Raw genomic sequence first — 17214 nt, 5'->3', positions numbered from 1 at the left:
GCTATACCTTGCTGCCTCTGAGATCAGTTTTATTTGTGTTTGTAATTCCTGTAGATTGTGAACTCCGTGAGGGTGAGGCAGCTAGAAAACTAGATATCTTTTCCTTTGGTTACTCCCTCCCTCACTCCTGTACTGGCTGGACACAGGGTTCAGGAAAGACTTGGTGAAGGACTGAATAGAAACCCAAGTTGGTCCAGGAAGACCTCATGAGCTAGGCTAGAAAAGGGCTAAAGAAAGCAGATCCCTCCCAGTTTCACTGGAATATCTTTGGTTTTGATGATGATTCCTGTGGTTTAGCTTTTCCAGTGTTAAACACAACCTTGGCTGGAGCATGGAGGAGGTGCAGTTTGTAACACTGGTGTTTTATCTTAATGAACGCCAGATCTGTGATGAAACTTCTGGGAAAATACCACATCTGGGCTAGCCAAGGATGCCTTTAGGTTTTCAGACCCCTCCCTTGCTGCCTAGCAGCAATCACAGGGCACAGAGATTGTGTGCAGCGTTGCAAATTCCATTACAAATGGATAACATTTGTCCAGTGCTTACTATGATTTCTGGAACTATTTTAGGTATTTTATAATTCTCTTAATCCTTAGAATCCTCCATGAGTAGTTACTGTAATTTTTTTAACTTTTCAAATTGACTTTATTGAGATGTAATTTACATTGAGTAAAATGCACTTGTTTTAAGTGATCAGTTTTAGTGTTGACAAATATATGCAATCTGTATGATCTCTTCCCTGCAATCAAGGTATAGATTATTTCCACCAATAAGTACTATTAATTATCCTCATTCAATATGGCAGAAAAGTGAGGTATAAGAGGAGTTAAGTGACATTGAAGGGGTGTCCAAGTTCTCATGGCTTGTAAGTGATAGTATCAGGATTTGAACTTCAGAACCCATATTCTTAATTACTACATTACTTTCCATCTCTTTTTCTGTGGTCTAGCCATTGCCCCTCTTGCCCTGATGGATGAGACATTAAGGAGTAAGACGACTTGGGCCAAAAGTCTAAGCACTAAAGGGGTCTTTGGCAAGGAGCCAAGATGTTGGCAGTAGGAAGGGTTGAAACAGCAATCTCAGCAGCAGAATCCCAGGACCCAAACAAGCAGAGCTACTTGTGTTTTGTCCAGCCTTTGCCTTTCCATACCTGGGCCAGGGAGCCTCCTAACAAGGTATGAGGAAGTACCTGCAACAGGGACTGGCTCCTTTGCTCACACGACTGAGATAGTGAAATAGGAGAAAAGTCTCAGTTGCTCTGAGAGTGCCATCTGTGGTATGCTGCATCCAGTTCTGGGCTAGGCCTTCTAAGGGCCATGTGGACAGGCCAGAGCATATGTAAGGGAGGCAAGATGGAGAGAAGTACTGAAATCTAGTCCTTTGAAGAGGGGCTGGAGGAACCAGGATTGGAAGCCCTGAAGAGAAAATTGAGTCATTGCCTTCATATCCTTGAAAGGCTGTTCTTTGGATGAGAGCATCAACTTGTTTTTCTCTGTGGCTTCAGAAGGAGTAATTAGAGAGTCCTGTGGGTGGGACAGTATAGCATTTTTTTGGAAAAATTGAGGTACAGTGGATATGACATACCTCATCAGATTGTCATCAGCTTGGAGTACCAATCAGGTCAGGTCTCTTTTCAATAGTAAGATTGATCTCTTGAATGGAGTTGAAATTATCTGGAAGTTTAGCATGTCTCTCCTGGTACCTTTCCTCTTCCCTGTTTCTCTTTTTGAAGTATTATTTAAGGACTTATTAGGCTTATTTAGTTCAAAGGAGTCAGGCTTAGTTCAAAACAGAGAACTAGAGGATCTTATTGGTCTGTTAGTAGACCCCATTTTCAGCTTCTATCACTGGCACACAGTGTGGCCTTTACGAACAGATCTCTCACAGTATGCTCTTTCCTTATTTAGTGTAGCCAAAAGGACTTGGTTCTGTACAAGGTGCAGTGGTTCTTTGAGGGAAGATGAGAGCACCGCTTCAGTGTTACACTTGGCCTAGGCCTAGGGCCATACTTGAGCTCTCAGAGTGAATGCTCTTCAGTTCATATATGTATAATCTTATCCATTGGAGGAGGGAACCCCTACAGTTGTCGTTTGGCAGGTCTAGAAGTGTTTCTGTATTTAGCCGCATTTTAGTTCCAGAATCAGCCTTTTTCCACAACCATTTTGGTTATTGTATTAAACTTGAAACACCCATTGAGACGTTCTGTGTCCTTGGCATGAGTGAACACTTACTGTATAACATCCCTTTCTACCTCTAACTTGACTTAGGATTTTAGTCTGTCAGGGAAATTCTAACATTATTGACCCTCACAAGAAAGGGGTGAAGCCTTCAGTCTTTGGTCCTGAAAGCTTTGATCCTGTACATATTTGTGTTTGTTCATTTGTATTGTTTTCCCCTTGTATTCTAAGGAGTGTTGGGAACAGTTTTTGCCAAGTCACAAAAGATCACACTGTTTCCTTTTCCCTATGGGTATTGTGTGCTCCTTTGTTTTATATTTATATGGTTAAACGGGGATTCCCTCAAGAACAAGGGTCTGCTCCAAGGTGACTTGATGTTTCTAAGGCAGAAGGGGCTGACAGTTTCCGTAACTGTAATTTGAACTGTTGTTTAATCTGGTCCCTTGCTATACAAGGAAGATTTTTCAAACTACTAGAACTCCCTACCATTGGAGTGGGCCACACAGAGATATAAGTGCTTTGACATTACAACTGTTAAACAAACTACCTGTTTAGGGCCATTGTGAGGAAATGCTGAGTTTCTTAATAAGACCACCATCCAGAATGAGTAAGGTTAGCTTCAGAAGATGTGAAAAGGGGCAACTGGATCATGTAATCTGAACCTGTAAAACTTTCTCTGTCATGGAGGGACGCTTACTAGTTATTTCCACTATGCCATACTAGCTTCAGCAAGGTAATGCTCTCCTTTTATGTTTGGGTCCAAGTTGGGCACAAGAACTTTTCTCCACTACTATACAACTGAACCCTGCATAGAATGTTTAGACAAGACTCGGGTAGGCAATAGGAAAATACACATAGTCATTGCAATGAGTTAATCTGGCTTATAAAATGTTGCTTGATGTCTGGGACACCCAGAGGATATACACATAGGCAGTACCATCATGATTATTGGGTGATAGGCTAGAATAAGATGAGTGATGTATGAGTTAGAATGAGTTGGCCTCTGAAGGGCCTTCTATCTCAGAGATTATGTGATCCTTCTAGTCCTTCAGTCATGAAAATTCTAGAACTGACTTTGTGCTGTGATTCCTAGAAATCTTATAGGCCCTACAGGGGGTCAGGAAAGTGGGTGACTGTGATGCCATTGAGGTTACCACTGATCTCATTTCCACATTTCTCCCAACCACGGCTCTCCTCTTAGGGCAGAGAAATACGGAATAAAAGACAGCCTTTTATGTTATATATGCCTGATCACAATGAAAAAGAATAGCTTTATTCTTTGTCAATGATGTTGATCTATCCTTTCTCATTAGACCCTCTCAACACCTTGTGATATGGGCAAGAAAGTGCTTACTAAGCTCTTTTTAGAGGTGAAGATTCTGAGGTCCAGAGAGTTAAGTAATTTACCTGCCCTTATCACACAATGGATTGAATGGTATTCTAAGTGCTCTCAAGAACTGTTTGTTGAATAAATAAAGCCCAGATTCTGTCTGTCCTTGGCCAGTATTTTGCTACCACATAATCTGAACCCTGCAGGGGTTTCCTGTGAGCATCTATAGGATTGGCTGCGTTTTGCTGACCTTCCCTTTGGGATTCCCTCATTCTACAGCTGAAGCTGTGTGCACTCTTTAGAGAGCATCAGCCCAATTGTGTTCCCTACAGAGTGGGATGGGGAAAAAAAACATTCCACCTACTGTGATTCTTTTTTTGTTGCTTGTTTTCTGGGATCTTCATATCATTGCTGACAAGAGTGACTCATAGACTGCACTATATGATTTTCTTGGTTAAGAGGACTTTTTTCTTAGCTTTAGAAGAATAAATTAATAGTTAGGTATGGTTATGGTGCCAATATTTGACAGCTTTACCCGGAACACAACAGATCTCTCTCTTCTAACTGAGAAGACCTATTACTCTGGCTCAGTAACACTGTGCAGCTACTGTGTGCCCGGTCATGTGTTAGGTGTCTAGAGGAAGCTCTTGGGGTAAGGGGCATAGAGTCCAGTTGGAAAGATACGATGAATACTTAAACAGGAAAGCAGTTTGACACAATTTAAAATAAAACGCAAAATCAAATAGTATTCATGTAAACATTTAAATGTGGGGAGTAGGTCATAAGGGGCTTAGAAGGTATTGTGGATAGAGTGTTTGCTTTAGAACTATGGGTCATACACAGGTTAACTCCCTGGACTACTTTTTGTTTATCTATGAAATGGGTATAGTAATAGTAATAGTGAGGATTAAATGCAGTAATGTGTCTAAGGCACCAGCATAGTGACTGATGCTTGGTAGGCATGAAACCCGTGGTGATTCCCTCCCTCTCTTCCCCCACCCCCTTTTCTAGAAGCCATCCTAGAAGAGCTAAGCCCAACAGGTTGATTAGGATTCTGAGGAGGGAAGGAAGGAGGATGATAAGCCAAGAATGAAGGGCAGATCCTGTTAGTATGTCAGTGTGGTGGGAATGGATGGTACAAGGGAGAAGCGGTGAGAAGTAAAGCTAAAGAGCTAGAAGTTTGGACTTACTGAAAAGACATATTTTGATGGGAGATATATTTAAGCCCTGTACACAAGTGTATATATGTATACAAAAGTCCTCATCACACTCTGCAGCAGAGCGTGTAGCTAAGAGCTTGGACTCTAGAGACAGGCTGCCTCTCTCTGACTGCTATCACTTAGTTTACTTCTCTGGGCCTTCGTTTCTTGATTTGAAAAATAGAGTCGATAATGATGATACCTTGTAGGGCTTTCATGAGGGCAAATGAGACAAATATGAAGTGCATAGAGTAGTGCCTGACACATAGTGCTGCCTAAATGTTAGCTGCTATAGTCATAATTATTAAAATGGTACAGGGGTGCCTGGTTGGCTCAGTTGGTTAAGCATCTGGCTTTTGGCTTTGGCTCAGGTCACAATCTCATGGTTTGTGGGTTCAGGCCTTGCGTCGGGCTCTGTGCTGACAGCTAGCTCAGAGCCTGGAGTCTGCTTCAGATTCTGTGTCTCCCTCACTCTCTGACCCTCCCCTGCTCATGCAGTCTCTCTTGGTCTCTCAAAAATAAATAAACATAAAAAATGGTACAAAACTTTTATAAAAAGTGTAAGCCCTTACTGATGAACTCTAACAATTAAAAAAAAAAGCCAATCCATTATTGAGAGATGTCAGTTGACTGGCATGTGCAGTTTGAAGGCCTCTGCTATAGGTTACAGGCTCATCAACACAGGCAGCGAGGTGAGGCCTGTGTGAAGTGGTGGTAAGCAAGATCTGATGGGAGGTGCCAGATGAATTGGGTACATTTGGCAGAGGGCTCTTGACATGGGATGTGTCTGTGTGGAATCATCTAGTATAGTACATTTGTTGCATTTGAAGGTGATTCCTGGTAGGGTTAGATAATAGGAGTGTAGGTCTTGGGCAGCCCTGTTGAAGGACTTGAGTTCCATTGAGGGGTGAGCTGCACCACCACAGCAAACAGGGCTGCCATAGAAAAAGCATCACTACATACTTTTTAGGTGGATAAATGTTTTTCAAATAAAGTAGAGTGATCCTTGAGGAGGTGGCTGAAAGTTCCCCTCAGGGTAGGCAGTATGAGGATTAGACTTGACAGTAGGGCAGGATTTGGTCATTGGGAGGAATGCATGGGAGTGAGAATGGTTTTAGTGGATGATCAGGTTAGTAGCCAGACTTCAACTCATTTTTTCTATTCCAGTGAATAGAAATATTCATATAATATACATAATATCTAGACTGTACAATGTACTCTCAACACGTGGGCTGCAAAAGTAGCCCCCTTTTCCTGGGAAGAGGGGTCCTTGTTTCCCCGGGTGGTGCACTGCCAGCCTCTTTCCTGATTTGCAAGTTCCACAAGGGCCAAGCTAAGCTGGGGTTGGGGTGGGAGATGGGAAGCTACTGTCTTCCATTTTTTTAAAAATTTTATTTTTTGAGAGACAGAGAGAGAGGCAGCATGAGTAGGGGAGGGTCAGAGAGAGAGGGAGATACAGAATCCAAAGCAGGCTCCAGGCTCTGAGCTGTCAGCACAGAGCCCAATGCAGGGCTCGAACCCGTGAAATGAGATCATGACCTGAGCCAAAGCCAGACGGCCAACTGGCTGAGCCACCCAGGTGCACCTGTCTTCCATTTGGATAGTGCTTCAGGAAAGGCTCCTTTCCCTTCTTTTCAGTGCTGCTTGTGCTTTGTGCCTAGGCTGGACCTAGCTGGAACATGGGTTTAGTGATGGGTAGACAGGGTGGCAGTGACTGTTGGATTTTCAGCTTCCACGAAATGAACTATGGTGTCTTATGATCTATTTGCTTTGCTCTCTATTTGTATAGCATTAACGGATTTTTTGTCTTCATCTTGGCCAGCTCCAAGTTAAACCATGAGAGCTTTTCATTTTAAGTGAGCCATTTCTCATTTTAGCTGGCTTTAGGTCTTAAGTCTTACAACCATTAATGGTGGTATCCCTCAGCAGAGCTCTTTGTGAGATAAGGTGGCTCTGGCTGCTGGGAGCCAGTTTGCAAGGCAAGAAGCAGAAGTGTGCAGGCACCAGATACAGAAGTCTCTAGTAGTGTGTCTAGCTTATCCTCAGTGTTTTGGGTCTCTTTGAGTGCAGAGTGTATCTAGGTGCACTACCGAGTTTGATGGATTTTACGTGGAGCATCTGCTATCCCCAGGGAATAATAATATGATTTTTGAGGTAGCCAGGGCTATAGCATATTTCTTTTATCCCAAGGATCCTAAGGCAGCTTTCATGCTAGGAATGAGGGACTTTTTAGTCTCCTTTAGAGACCTCTCCAACCCTGTCTATGTGGGCTCAGCATTCTAGCATCCAGATGTTCTATATTCTGTAAAACTAAGCCAATGGCATTTTCTCTGGGAAGCCTCTACCTGACCCTTAACAGAGACGTAGTCATCTTGCTTCCAGGGAAGTTGGTATATCCCTTGACTGTAGCTCTTTCCTTATATCCTGCTTACCTTTCTTCTCCACTAGAAGGTAAGTTTCCCTTCCTGCCCCCCAGTAAAGCTATTGTGCTATAATAAACAAAGATTTTTTACTGCTGAACATAGTTTTTACTGAAAGAGCCACAGGCCAATTCAGAGTTCTAAAAAACCCACAACTTCCCCAATAGATGGAAAAATATATTAAAGAACAAACAGTTTTCCTTCTTTCCCCTTTTCATGTATCTCTCACAGTCACATGACTAAGACTTGTCACTTGAATTGTCACATATGTGCAAGGTTCATCAAAAGTGATAGAAAAAAATGAATTAGTAGAAAAAAAAAAAGCTTCATCTACAGCCAGAAGCCCAAATGAAAACATAAGCAGAGATGTTTTTTGTTTTTAAAGTGTGTGGCTCTAGCACCTAACATAAATTGTATACAGAATAAACATCAGTAGTGAAGAATGATGAATGAATGAGTTAATGTTAAGCTTCTTATCAGGAGCTTAACCAGCTGGGTTGATTTGGTGGGTGGACTTCAGGCGGGTTCAAATTAGCTGTCTTGTGTGCAGACCTAAGAGCATGTGAAATGTGTTTTTGCTGCAGTGTTTCCCCTTGGTCTTTCCTTTTTGAGCACTCCTTTCTTCTCTGATTGCCATTTAAAGATCTGTTTGCTGAGGAAGAGCTGCTGGAGGGAATGTTTCCCTGAGGACATGGGGTCTAATGGCAGCCAAGGCTTTGTGGTTGATTAACTCCCTGATTGAATCACTGACTTTGAGGCACCAAGAGAGGGAGCATGGGTATGTGTGGACCAAATTAAGAACTCTGCAAGTGGATGGGGGAGTGGGGACAGGGTGGCAGTGGGATGAAAACAGGATGGCCAGAGAGTTTTAAATGTTTTAGATTTCCCTTTTTGTGGTCTCGAGTCAGAGCAGTCTAGTAGAAAGAACAGAAGCTGAGAGGCTTGACTCTTTTCTGCCACCAACTCAGTGTGTGTTGGTCTCATTTCCTTTATTTGTTGAGCGGGGTGAGGAAGCTCTGACCTGCCTGGCTGCCTTAACGGTACTGAGGACTGGTCACGTGTTGGATGAGAAAGCTCTGACCAAAGTGGGAGAAGAGCACGGTGACACTGGTCACTGGCCCATCTTTCCTCACAGTCCTCCTGTCTCTGGAGGAATCAGCATGGGGGCCTGGTCCTTGACGCTCAGGTTCCTCTAAACTTTCTGTTCTTTACAGCCCCTAGGTCATCACTCTTCATTCAATAATGTGGGTGGTCCAGAAAGCATTTACAGTTCCCAGATTGGAATTTCTATAGACCGGCAACCATGTTTTTCCTCCATGTAACCCTAGGCCTTAGGATAGGGTTGGAAGATCAGGAACTTGCTAAAAAGTTTCTTGAAAGAGAGTTTAAGTTTGAAACTGGATCTGCCATATATAGTACTAATTTTATGATTGTGGCCAAGAGACTTGGCTTCCCTAAGCCCTAGTTTCCTTTATCTGTTAAATGGGAATCATAATCCTTGTCTTTCATGGCTAGTGTGAGAATTGAATATATATGAAATTCAGGCCTTGTATAAATGTAATTCCCCCCATACCTGCCAGCTGTGGTGTGTGGGGGCTCAGGAATCTGCTAATTACCATACTCTAGTACCCCCATAGTGGCCTGCCGAACCCAGAGTTCTCCTGAGGAAATGTTTTCTGGATATTTAGGTCTAGGACAGAAGAAGGAAGCAGAACCTTGGGATTTCCCTTAGCATTTCCGCCCTTTTCTATCTGCCTGCCCCGCTTGTTCTTCCTTGGATTCTGTTCTTAGAATAGCCAGAATATTTTTCTGCCTCTTAATTTTCCGAAGCATCTTAGCCAGCCGGGGTACTTTTCTTTTGGCTCTTCTAGGCTTGCTCTGTTTTGTTCTTGTTATTCTTCATTAGCTGTTACAATTCCTGCTTATTTTCAGTTGTACGTTCTCCACAGCCAACACAGCATCTGAGGAAAGTCACTTGGTCGGACTCCCTCTAACCACACGGGTCTGTGAGATAGAAGAGCTGAGTTCGCGTGCTGGCTGTGCCATGTCTGGCTGTGTGACCTTGGCCGAGGATCTTTTCCTCTCTGGGTCTCATGCTTCTCATTAAAATGATGGATTTGAACCAAATAAGTGGTTTGTAAGGGTCCTTAAATTCTGAGTGTGAGTTTGGACAAGTCATTTTTCTTTTGGGGGACAGGGTCTTAGCTTCCTCCTCTGTAAAACCAAGTAGTTTGGGCTGAATAATTTATAGTCACTTCTAGGCCTAAATATTTTCCCTCATTTTTTTTTCTTCTTTTTCTGCCTTGTATTACTTTCTGGAGCATTTCTGTGACAGTTAACAGCTGTGGACAGGAAACCCTTGAACACTTCTAACTTGGCAAAGGTTGCTGCTCCCTCTGAACCTCATCCCAGCCCATTTCCTGTGTTTACAGCGTTTGGGTTTTTTGCTTAGTGACAGGCCTGACAGGTCATACTCCAGTTCTCCTCCATGGCTTTGTGCAGTGTGGACCAATATGAGCACCAGTTTGGGAGTTTGGGAGACAAGGTTTCAGTCTCAACTCAGCTGTGTGACCTTATGTAAGTTACCTGCCTTCTCAGAGTTCATTGTCCTTATCCGTAAAACTGGAGAGTTTAACTAGCTTTGATACTTCAGGATATTAATATTTGCCTCCCTTTTATTCTCCCCACAGGGACCTCTGTGTAGCCTGTTTCTTCCACATACTCCAGTGTGGAAGGGACCCAGGGTAGCTGCCTTTCCTATATGGGACAAAATAATAGGAAGAAAGGAAGTCAGGTAGCTATCTCAGGCTCAGATTGGCAGCAGAGAAAACTTGAGGTACAGAGCTGGTGTGATTGAACTGCCCAACAAATCAGCTATATATTTGATAACCAGGTGGACACTAGTCTGCATTTATTCTTATCAAGGCTCTGGAGACAGATGCTATCCCAGCTCCAGCCTTAGTTTTTACCATTTAGGTGACTTGAGCAAGTCACTTCTCAGATCTGGGCCTCAGTTTCCTCATAATATATTAGGGATGATACAAATACTGACTTTAGGGGTGCCTGGGTGACTCGGTTGAGTGTCTGACTCTTTTTATTCTTTTATTTTTTATTTTTGAGAGACAGAGAGTGATGGAGTGCAAGCTGGTGAGGGGCCGAGAGAGGGGACACAGAATCTGAAGCAGGCTCCAGGCTCTGAGCTGTCAGCACAGAGCCCAATAGAGGGCTCAAACCTACAAATCGTGAGATCATGACCTGAGCCGAAGTCAGATGCTTAACCTACTGAGCCTGTCAGGCGCCCCTGAGTGTCTGACTCTTGATTTTGGCTCAAGTCATGATCCCAGGGTTGTGGGATTGAGCCTTGAGTCGGGCTCTGTCCTGAGTATGGGGCCTGCTTGAGAATCTCTCTTCCTCTGCCCCTCCCCTGCTCATGTGTGCACACATGGGTGCTTGTGCACGCTCGCTCTCTCTCTCTCAAAAATAAATGTACTGACTTTACAAAATTGTAAGAGACAGTGTATGTACAAGTTCCAACATACTTCTTGACATATTCATCCCCCCTTTCTCCCTGAGACTGTACTTAATTCTGTTCTTGTAGAGATAGCAGGAGGACACTCAGGTCCCACCGCAGAGTCACTAACAGGCCAGCTGGGGACAGAATCCGATTGTGTTTGGAAGAAACCTTGTGAGTTGGTGCCTGAACTAGATTGGGCTCAGTACTGTGACCTCAGAGGGGAGACTCATAGGGCCTGGAGTGGTTACAGAAGGCAGGCGGGCATGGGACTTTCCCTGGGCCTTGAAGGGTCACCAAGTCTTGCCCATGAGGAGCTGGAGGGAGAGTGACTCCAGGTGCCCGTTCACCCTTGCTCAAGCTGGTGCTTGGTATTAAGTACATTAACATTCGTGTTCTCCCTCCCCTCCCTCTTCATGGGGACACTTACTATACAAGGGACTTCTCGTTTTTCTTTTTACATTTTTGAGAGAAAGAAAATTTTAAGGCACAAGGATGGCATAACATTTATTCAGAACAAACTTGTTTTACTTTAATCAATGGGCTAGGTAGTTTGCTTGGAAAATCTTAAATACTTAGAAAATTACGGTATTATGCCACATTTTACAGCTGAAGTAACAGTGCCTCCAAAAGGTTAAGCAGCTTTTTCAGCTGAAAACTAACAAGTTATAATGACAAATCAAAAGAGCTCTGCATAATAATTCAGTATGACTTCAGTTTATTCACCCAAGGTCTTAGTACTCTCTACTAGTCAGTTGTTTTGTGCTTATCTTCTAGAGATGGCTATCTTATTCCTGCTCCTACTATACTTAACTATTGCTCTTAGCAGTAATTCTCAATTCTCTAGATCTCCAGTTCTATTGTTGATTTAGATTCGACCTCATTATGCCAACATTAGCTCCTTCATTCTTTTTCCCAGCTATTTACCAAGCACCTAACTGTAGGCCAGACTAGAGATGGATACAAATACCAGTTCCTGCTTGGATCTTTCAGTGTGATGGTTAGACAAATGATTACAGTAAAAACATCTTGGCAGTATTTAAATATTTAGTGCCATGCTTTATTTGAAGTACTCTATATGTATTAACTCATTTCATTCTTAACTCTATCAGGTAGATACTGTTTTTTCTTATTTTATAGATCATGAAATGAAGGCATACAGAAGTTAATTGGTCTAAGTTGTGACAGAGAGAAGCACAGGGGCCATGTGGGCACAGAAGAAGGACTCCTAATCTAACCCAAAGAGTCAGTGTAGCGAATACTTCCTAGAGGAATTAGAAAAAGCCCGAGTAGAATCTTGAAACTTGAGTAGGAATTAGTCAGGTGTGAAATGGGGCAAGGATATTGTAGGCAGAGGGAACATTGTGTTTAAAGCCACAAAGTGAGTCTTGCATATTTATGGAACTTAGAGTAGTTTAGTGTGGTGGGAGGGTAAGGTGTGTGTGAGTGACTGGTATGGGATAAGGCTAGAGAACCTGGTAGGGACCACCTCTTGAAAGGCCTGTATCCTTTGCTATATTATATTTGTTATAGCTGCTAGTGGTTCCCAACTTGAGGATCTGGAACTCTGAAAGGGGTTCTTGAAGGGTGTCTTGTGAATCCATATTATTTTCTCAGTTGTTTTTCAATCTGTGGATACTAAAAGTGTAACTATTATTATATGGAGCTTTTGGAATTGCTCACTGAGAAAAAAGAATCACTGTTGTAAGAGTTGGGGAGCTCTGCAAAGGATTTTTTCCTTTATATTATAACATTTATTGAGATAATTGTAGTCTTACACGTAGTTTTAAAAAAATGCAGCGGGGCGCTCGGGTCTCAGTCTGTTAAGTGTCTGACTCAGTCTCAGGTCAGGTCTTGATCTCAGGGTCCTGAGATCTTAGGCTCTAGTATGGAGCCTACTTAAAAAAATAATAATAATACAGTGAGATCATTGGGAAACTTTGCAATTTTCGCCACGGTAACATTTCGACAAACTACAGTATAATATTGTAACCAGAATATTGACATTAAAAAAACCCACCAGTCTTATTTAGATTTCCCCAGTTTCCTTATACTCGTGTGTGTAAGTTCTCTTCCAATACCATAAGTATCCTATATTTGGCCTTATAAAACCACACCTTCTTCTCCCACCCCCTTCCCTGTTCCTAACCCCTCTGTTCTCCATTTCTAAAATTTTATGACCTTTCAAAAATGTTGTATAAATGGAATCAGAGTTTGTAATCTTTTGGAGTTGGCTTTCTTTGTTCAGCCATAATTCCCTGGAAAATCATCTAAGAGGTTGTATGTATCATGACTTTATTCCTTTTTATTGCTAAATAGTGTTCTGTTGTGTATAATGTATATAACCATTCCCTGAAAGATGTATGGACTGATCCAAGTTTTGGGCTGTTACACATAAAGCTTCTATAAACATTTGTATACAGATTTTTTTAAGCTTATGTATTTACTTTGAAAGAGAGAAAGAGAGCATGCAAGCAGGAAAGGGGCAGAGAGAGAGAGGGAGAGCGAGAATCCCAAGCAGGCTCTGTGCTTTCAGTGCAGAGCCCAATGTGTGGCTCAAACTCACAAACTGTGAGATCATGACCTGAGTCTCTTAGAACCAAGAGTCTGATGTTTAACAGACTGAGCTGCCCAGGCACCCCAGTAAACAGATTTTTATGTGAGTCTATGTAGGATTTTATTCAGGAGCTTGGAGAGAGGTCTAGGTCAGATTGAAATTTTAGAAAAATTGTAACTGATTGCTTGAGTAGAGGATGGGTTTGAGAGAAATGAGCAGAGGCAGGAAGATCAGTGAGGAAACTGTCATAACACAGGCAAAGTACGTGGAGATCTGAGCTCAGACCTCTGTGAGCTGGAGCCTGCTTGGCCATAGAGGCCTTTCCTCAGAAATCGTATCGGGCTTGTTCCCATGTGGGAGCAGGACTGGGGGGCCTGGGCTGTCACGAGGCTCAGGCATACTTTGTTCTGGACAGTCAGCCCTGCTTCTGGGGAGACGTCGTCTGCATCCATAGCTGAGGACTGCATCCGGTGAGAAGGGCTGCAAACCAAGTCCTTGGAATGACCATCCTGACTGCAACATTTTTCAGTTGATGTTCTTGATTATCTTCTCTCAAGAAGAAAGGGGGTCAGTTATCTTCTTTGCGTTCTTTGAATGAAGGCTTATGTGGGGCGGAAAGGTGGTGAGAAGCTCTTTCCTGGTTCTGGTCTCGGGGAGCCCAGGCATGTGTTCTCTGGCAGGCCATCCAGCGGTGGGCCTGGGCGGCTTGAGGATGAACTCCTGCTGCAATGGCCCCTGGAATCCATGTTGTTTTTACCCCATGCAGTGGTGTGCCTGGCTCCTCAGCGTTGATATCTTTCAGGCATTTATCACTGTGCTCTTGGGGCCACTGTCATCAGGACTGATAGTTGAGAGCCAGCTCCACTCCTGAACCAGAGGGTATAATCCTAGAGGGTCACTAATAGGTTGGGCACCTCCCCTGGGCACTGTGCAATGTCCTTATCTGGGCAAGTCCTTGGGTGCCCACTCTCACACTTTTAGAAAACTTTTTCCAGTAGAAATCTGTTTTGAGTTGTTTGTAATTATTTTTTTGGCCATCTCAGACCCTGACAAGTGCTGGCCAGGATGCAGGAATGTTTGGGTTGGGTGCCAGGTCAGAGAATTTGGAGCAACTTTTGAACAAGCGTGTGTTGACTTAATTTCTCTGGGGTTGTCATGCTTCTTGGCATAGATACCTTTAGAATATAAAGACCTATGGAATGTGGGACCCCAAAGCTGAGAAAGCAAATCTTCAAAATTTGTAAGCAGCTTTCAGTTGTCCCTAGACAGGGTATTGTGTTGTTCACTGCTGTGCCCGACACAGGGTAACACCAGAAAAATCAGACTCATGTATAGTTGGGAAGGTGAGACTCAGATAAAGCAGAGAATAGAGAACTGACAAGCAAATGACTGATACTTACAAGGCTTTACTGTTTTTCAAAGGACTTTGTGGATTTTTCAGGTAAGAAAATTAATCCTTAGGAATAGTCAGAGTATAGGAAAGTTGAAATTTAAATTCCTGCACCTACCACTTCTGTGATTCAGTATATATTTTAATAATTGAGGAGTAGGAGTGGGGGGACCTGGGGGTCAGAGAAGTATATCTTACCTCTTTTTGTATTCCTAGTGCCTTTGGCTAGTTGAACTAGGTAATTCAAGGTCAGCAAATAGATGATTGAAAATCAGGAATGAGTGTTGAAGTGGTGGCATGTAAACACTGAACAGGGGTCAGAAACTTTTAATTTAGTCAAAAAGGTGATAGAAATAAAAGGGCAGGCAGATAGGCTGTTAAGCAGATGGACTAGTGTCCAGAGCTCTGTAGGAGATGTGGGAGGAGGCATTGGCAGTCAGAACAGCTAGAAGTCCCTGCTCTGGAAGCCTGAGTTATTGAGGTCATGGCCTGCTTGGTGAGGACTAACTTTAGGGACTAACCCCCTTCTTCTGGAGGGAAGCTTTATGTGAAATCAGTATTTGAAGAAAAGAATACTGAGAGGAAGCAGAAGAAGGTAGAAATGGGGTGGCTGAGTGGAGAGAGAGGGCTGAAGATTTCATTTCTTCTAGCAGGTGACTATGTTTCATATGCTCAAATAGAAACATATTCTTTTGCTCAGTACTCTGTCTCTAGTGTCTTTTTAACATTTTTTGTAAGTCTTAATAAGGAAGGGGTCTCTGGCTAGTGTTGGACACTGAAGAAGTTAAGGGAAGAGCAGGAAATTCTATTTTACCCTACTTGGGGAATGGCACAAGACCAGTTAGGACTTCTGTGCTGGCCCTTAATAGGCAAGCAGAACTTAAGGAAACTTGCCCCTGTTCGTAAGTCTTGGAGGGAAGGGTTAGCAGTTTGAGGGAGCCCTCTTGCACAGACTCATCTGGATGGATCACCCAACCATACGGCCTTGCCATAGGACAGCATAGGAAGTTAGTGAGACTTATAATCTGGTTCTGCCACTAGTGTGCTGACCAACCTAGTGCAAAACAATGCCCTTTCATAGTCTCAGTTTCCTTCTCCAGTTGTAATGTTGGCAGTGGCCCTTCCAACTCTGCCACTTAGAGTTTGAGTACAGTGGGGATCTCAGCCTACATTATTCCCATTCTGCACCAGGAATTTTTGCAAGATTGGTAAAATGTACCTTTTGACCTTGGGTTCTTTTACAAATGAATCTGTGTGAAATGTTGTGCCCCTTACTCTTGGGTTTGCTTTGCTGGATTGCCCTCCCTCCCACCCCTACTATCTTCTACCTGTTTTCAGACTGTAGTATCTCCTGCTGCTCTGGTCTCTGTGTCTTACCGTATTCTATTTTGTGTCTTTGTGATTCATATACTGTGCTCATCCTTGTACTTTTTGTGGGGCCAGCATGATATTTGTTTGTCTCTGTTTGAATTTGCTCTTTCACATAGCTGAGTTCTTCTGGGCATTCTTTGTTCATTCAGTGAATATTCATGGGAGCCCAACTGTTGTGCTAGGGACTTAGCTAGGTCCTGGTTGTTGGCTCAAAGCCAGGGTTGAGCCGTGAAGGCAGCCATGGCTCCTGCCACTGTGGGGCTTACAGTTTAGTGGATTAGAAAGCTATTAAGCAAATTATCATATAGGTAATTATAATTGTGAAAAGTGTTATCAACATTGGAGAATATATAATGTGTGCCTAAACCAGTTTGGCAGGGAAGAAAAAGCATTTGCATTCAGACCAACAGCATGAGTCAGAATCTGCAGGTCAAGAAAGAATGAAGAAGCTTCCATTCTCAAGCCAGGGTGCACATTAGCTTCACCAGGTATAAGAGAGTGTATGAAACAGCTGGACTGGTGCCTCATACTGGTGCTTACTGGTGAGAGTATAAAGCAATACAACTATTTTGGAAAACAGTTTGGCACTTAAAAGTTAAACATATCCCTGTCATATAACTCAGAAGTTCTACTCCCACTTGAACTCAAGATAAAAGACTCATTTTCGGTCAAGAAAAAGGAAAATCTATGTCCACACAAAGACTTGTATGCAAATGTCCATAGCACTTTATCTGTGCTAGCTAAAAACTGGTGGATGAACATATTGTGGTATATACATTCAGTGGAATACTACTCAGTGAGAGAATGAAAAAAAAACTACTGACACATGACAACACGATTGAATTTCTTTCTTTCTTTTTTTTTTTTTGTGGGAGAATCATTTATTTATTTATTTTTTTTACACAATTTATTTTTTTAACATATGCAATTATTTTCCGTCATTTACAATACAGTAGTTACAATGATACTCCAAACAGAAAAGCAAAGTAAAAAATCAAAACCCCCACTTGTATTTCATGTAATTAGACTTATACAGAAATTAGAAGGTTAGGTACCAACTAGTTAATCACCTAATTTCACAGATATCTGAAGTGGCAATTGTAATATAGCAGCTTATCTATGATACATTCAAGATACATGATACAATTTATTACTTGCCCATAAGCTAAAACACAGCCTGCTTAATACCTTTCCTTGAATTCCACTTCTATACTACAGTATACTTGAGGTCCATGCAAAAAAGTAGCTACTTTTTATAT

At 42.5% G+C, this 17214-nt stretch overlaps 1 protein-coding gene across 9 annotated transcripts in view; it reads left to right on the top strand.

The window, feature by feature from the left end:
- STIM1 (stromal interaction molecule 1) overlaps nt 1-17214 on the top strand; it is a 181669-nt gene that overhangs the window by 69861 nt on the left and 94594 nt on the right. Inside the window, exon 1 of one of the 9 annotated variants that reach the window (XM_029956164.1) lies at nt 9682-9703. The exons of the other annotated variants lie outside the window; for them this stretch is intronic. The gene's annotated coding sequence lies outside the window, so the exon portion shown is untranslated. Of the gene's footprint in view, nt 1-9681; nt 9704-17214 lie in introns of those variants that run through there. 9 annotated transcript variants of the gene reach the window in all.

This window comes from Suricata suricatta, chromosome 11, assembly GCF_006229205.1.
Source record: "Suricata suricatta isolate VVHF042 chromosome 11, meerkat_22Aug2017_6uvM2_HiC, whole genome shotgun sequence".
NCBI lineage: Eukaryota > Metazoa > Chordata > Mammalia > Carnivora > Herpestidae > Suricata > Suricata suricatta.
Note: the sequence above shows the minus strand (reverse complement) of the source record. Positions and strands in the feature narration are given on the sequence as shown.